This window comes from Amblyomma maculatum, chromosome 1 (assembly GCF_055883805.1).
Source record: "Amblyomma maculatum isolate TAMU_Amacu chromosome 1, ASM5588380v1, whole genome shotgun sequence".
Classification (NCBI taxonomy): Eukaryota; Metazoa; Arthropoda; class Arachnida; order Ixodida; family Ixodidae; genus Amblyomma; species Amblyomma maculatum.
Window position 1 is genome coordinate 418,123,055 of NC_139344.1, and position 5,270 is coordinate 418,128,324.

Genomic DNA, 5,270 nt, shown 5'->3' on the forward strand with positions numbered 1-5,270 from the left:
ATGAGTATATAACCAAGTACAACTAAAAAAAAGAGACGAATCTGTTAAGAAATGTCGCTCAAATAATTTTATTTTCCTCTCGTTCGACGACGTCTCAATGAGTCTCATGGCACTTCCATTGCAGCCGTACGCAATGCGACGCCATTTGGTTGATCAAGACTTCAGGATGACAAGGTGAAGCTGATGGTGCGAAGGCCGCCTTGGGTAGCAATTTACCGATGTGCTCTTGAGCTGTATCTGAACTTATCACAAAAGTTGAGTATATGTCTATTTCCCTGTTTGTCTCTAGCGATGCCTGCTTGTTTTATTTCCCGTGGCAAGTTAAACTATGCCAGGAGTGAGGCTCCCATGTTCAGATGTGAAGACTGGGTGGGGCAAAGACATGAGTGGAATTACTGGTAGAAGTATGAATTCACAAGGTCTATTTGGTGTTCTACCGTTTCGGCCCGTGCAAATGTCGAAAAAAAGAATGCGTTTCATCAGTATATCCACCATCACTGATGCGAATACTTAATATAGTCTAGAAAGATGACACTGAAGGCTAAAGGTAGACTATTGAGAGGAAAAGTGATTAATGAGTAACCTCTTGTACACGGACTGCGCGGTGACGAGATAGGTCGGGGCAAAAGCCTTGAAAAGCACGGACAAGGCCATGCGGCCCGCGGACCGAAGAAACCTGCGACTAGGTCCCAAGGAAAAAATATAAACAGAGGAGCGAATGGTAGTAATTGTGCAATCGGCGGACTGCAGCATGAGACCCTCGATATCACATTACGTTGACCAGCGAGGAAAGGTGCGGAGCAAAACATAATTTGGTCACCACATGGAAGCGGCTTCGTAGGATCGCCGGCGGCGATAAAGTACTGCTCCAGGCAGCAGCAGAATCTCCCTCCAGGAGCTTAGAAGCTGACGATGAGCTTGAAGCGTTCCTTATGGAAAGAGAAGAAGCCTACCTGCAAGGACTCGGAGACAGCGGCAGTTCTTTCAAAACTGAAGAAGTACAGAGCCTGCATGCTCTACGCATACGAAAAGGTACCCAGAATAAGCAATCACTCGAGTGTTCTTGGAAATTTGGGAGTATAGGAGAAGTTGCAGCACCCGGAACTGTAGTCACTGGCTACAATAGCACTTGCTGTGCCATTTACACAAGTCAGCGCCGAGAAGGAATTTCTCTGGACTAAAGTATATCCTCTCTTGTCATCGAACCCGGATATATGAATTCAACAGCCCTCGACAATGTCTTATTCCTTCGGTCTTTCTATGCTGGCAAAAAGAAAGTTAGCAGGATTTGCTGAGCACATAATAAAATATTTACGAGCAGCCATGATGTCGTGCCATACGTGTTGTAAATTATGCGACTAAACGTATACGAGTCTAGCCTCAAAATGGATCTAGAAGAAGGTATACAGCGCGCCTATGCAAGCAACCATGACGCACAACAAGGCAGTATAGTCGCACCGCATCGCGGCCACAAGAACGAGGCAATTAATTAACCCGGTTTTCCGCAAAATACGATGACTCCAACCCCAATACAAGGGGACAGTAGAGATGACACGGATACTTTTCGGGCCACAACACATGGGTGCCTTTGCTTTCACCTCCACAGAAGTGCGAAATGCAAAGGCTGTGCAATAGTAGAGTCACACGTACGGTATATACATCGTTAGTCCTGGGGTGTGTGCTTGGTTCGACCTTGACCTGATTTCAAAGCCCTTTATGTGGGAGCCGGGCGGAACATTGTAGATGTAGTAGTAGAGGCTTCAGTCTAAAATAAAATTCATGCGAAATTTTGTGTACCTGAAAAGCTCAGCAGGAAACAATTTTCTTTTAAGTTCCTATCGGTGCGTGACAGCTTTAGTTGGTTATGTGCCAATGAAAATAATCATTATTTTGAACCCATATTGCTTTAATCGTCGATCACTCATTATAAACATTTTTCTCGGGTTCTGAGGTCTGTACCACCAAGTGGAGCCCGTCACATCTGACGACAAAAACAATACACGGACTACTATATAAACTTTCAGTTTCTATTATATTCTGGAACAAGAAAGAAAACTCAGTATTAAAACGTGGAGCAGAAAATACACCTGAACGTTTTTCTCAACCCGTTTCAACTGCTTCAGACAGGGTCGAACCGGAACGGGATGCGTCTCCGAAACCGAACCCGAAAGGCGTGAACCCGAACAGAACCCGAAAAAATTCCGGTTCGACACCCTGGACCGTATTCCACCGTAGCGAAACAATTACTGGTCGCGCGACCAGATAAGGTCCGACAGCACGGAGCCTGACGCGGTCGTATGCAGTGGCGGCGGCATGCGGCGCGTTGTAGAAGCCGCAGCGACAAAAAAGAAAGCTGGACTGGTTGCTTTGGCAACCAAAACGGCGGTAATTTCATTCCACGCCGACAGGCACCGCCAGCATGATAGTGGCGCCGCGTGCTTGTGACCTTTTCTGGTCGCCGCGAACAGCGTAGTCTCCACTCCTAAAGGTTTCTTGCTCCGTGGTCTTGGGTTGAGGGCTTGATTCGTCCTTGATCTAATTTCGAAGGAGCCGGACGGAACATCATTGTACATACATGCAGTAGCAGAGGTCTCGCTCTAAAATAAAATTCATGTTAAATTTTCTGTACCTGAAAAGCTCAGCAGGAAACATAACATTCTTTTTATCAAGTTTCTTTCGCCGTGTGACAATTTAGTTGATAATGTGCCAATGAAAATAATCATTATTTTGAACCTATATATCCTCTAGTCGTCGGTCGCTCATTGATTGATTGATTGAATGTCCTTTATTGAATGGGAAGGCTCATGGCCATGGATGGGGATAAAGGGGAGTAGACATAATCTTCATTGTTTAGGTCGTCACTCGAATCACATTGCTCTAACCAGGCCACTAAGCGAGCCATACTTGGCAAATATCATCTGTGTGTTAGCATCAGTTTCTAGAAGGGAACGGTAGTTCAGGCGGTAGGGTTCGATCTCGGGGCGTCCAGTAGAAAAAGCAGGGCAATCCCAAAGTAAATGAGATATGCCGCCGCAGGTTAGAGTCGTACAGTGGGGGCACGTAATCATTTTCTTCGTATACTGACGCCAGCGGGCCACAATACCTGGCGCGTAAGCCGCATGGGCGATGAGCTTATTCAAAAATACTTCTTGACTTCGGGTGAGGTGGGTTCTTCTCGTAAAAGGTGGGTCTGGTGTGGCCACCTGCATGCGATGCTGACTGAGGCTACGAAGACTGGTCCGAGTATAGTGCATAAGGGCAAGAGAAGGGGTGAGTTGCCGGCCCAAGGTCGAATAAGGATGAAGCAAGGGGGGTGGGGAAGTAAATGTGGACATCCCACCTGCCAAGGCAGCCGCGGCGTGTGCCGCCGCATTGCCCCCTGATTCGTCCGAGTGACCTGGGGTCCAGTGAATAGCGACAGTTCTGGTCGCGAGTTGGTGGCGTTTAAGGAGGCGCTGTATAGCCGTAGCTGTTGCATCTTGTGAACTCGGAGTACCGATTTCCTTGTAAGCTTCAAAGGAATCAGTAAGAATACGTATTGACCCAGTTACGGTGCAAGGCACTCCTGACAAGGCTCCCCAAATCGCGAGTAGTTCAGCGTGAAGAGGGGTACCTTGAGGTAGATGGCAGGCATAAGCGCCTGAAAGGGAAGGGTTGTCATCGCATACCCAGGCCATAGATGCGAATTCGCTTGTCATTATAAATATTTTTCTGAGGTCTGTACCACCAAGTGGAGCCTGTCACATATCTGACGAGAAAAGCAATATACGAACTGCTATATGAATTTTCAGCTTTTATTATATACCGGAACAGGAAAGAAAACTCAGTATTTAAAAGAAGAGCAAAAAATGCACCCGAATATTTTTCTGAACCTGTTTGAACCGGTTCAGGCAGTGTCAAACCGGTTCGAACCGAAACGGGATGCGTCTCTGGAGTGGAAACCGAACACGAAAGCGAACAGAACCCGAAAAAATTCCGGTTCGACACCCTGGACCATAGTCTGCCGTAGCGAAAGCAATTACTAGGGTGCACTTCCGTCTTCTTGCGTGCGAAAATGCGAAATCATTACGAGTTTCGTGCTTACTTCCATTATGAGCTCGACCTGCGTTTCGTTGTTTTTCCGACGCGTACATCTTTACTTCCAGTTGGTGCTTAATTATTTTCTTCCTTCCGTTTTCATATATTATATTGTCTGTGTATTTATAATTTTGTATTTTATTCGGTGCTTCTTTCCGCTGTTTTATCTTTTATATTTATTTTCATTATTTTTATTTACAACCATCTCTACCTTCTAATATTGTTTCTCAATTTTTAATCATTTTTATTAGCTCTGAGCCCACGTGGAGACGTATACATGGCGGGCAAGCAAGCTGCGACATGAAGCCGCTGTTGGTATTTTCTTCCTCCCAAGCCCCGCAGTTGTCCCTCCCTCCCACGTCCTCCTTTTCAATCGCCCCCGCCCGAGAGGACTGGGAGGCAACCCTGCCTGCTTGGCTGCTCTGACCTACATGCCCAAAAGGCCTTGGTGGAGCGCGTCCGGGCAGTGACTCCACCTAGCATTTCCAGTCATTAAGTGCATTTCTCCTGCCCCCCTCGAAGCTCCCTGAGTGAACTTGCAGCTGGGACCTGTGACTCAGTGTCGGGGGATGACCTATCTCCAAGCATGGAGGTTGGACTTCTCAATTTGTTGAGAACTATACCACTCTGCAAGAGTATACGGCCAGCGCGCTGGGACGGAACCAACGCAAGTCCCAATGCAGGTGTTCTCCGGAGTACCTCGCGGATGCCCGCGGAGACGGCGCAACTGCTCCTGCGAGCCTAGAAGAACGCGCCTTGAACCACGCGCCATGGAACACGTGCTAGCGCTTCCCTTCCGCGCCACGGCTAAGCGGAGCGCGCGCATCGCAGATTCCCAGCGAATGGATGGATGGAATCACGCGCGCGCGCTCTCGAAGTGGAGAAAGTGGCATGAAAGCGGACACGGCACGGTGCCCCAACGTTGATGCCCCTCCTCCCTGCTCTCGGATTAACCTCACTCACTACAACCTTCAATCCACGTAGGGTAGGATGCTACAAGCCCCCCGGTGCCCCGCCAATCTTCTGGGCGTTACCACCACCCCGTATCAGAGGCCGCTACTTTGTTCCGTCCATTAATCACATTTACCCACAATCCTTTTCACGCGCTTGCGCAGAAAGTGATTATCGTTATCTCGTTCGCAGCAGCAGCACTCTCTCATAGTTTCGCATTACATCGAGGCCGGTGCATCGAA

The 5,270-nt window shown here is 48.0% G+C and overlaps 1 protein-coding gene across 1 annotated transcript in view; it reads right to left on the reverse strand.

Moving 5' to 3' along the window:
* LOC146209174 (RNA-binding protein 4B-like) overlaps positions 1-5,270 on the reverse strand; it is a 151,350-nt gene that overhangs the window by 100,002 nt on the left and 46,078 nt on the right. The window lies entirely within an intron of this gene.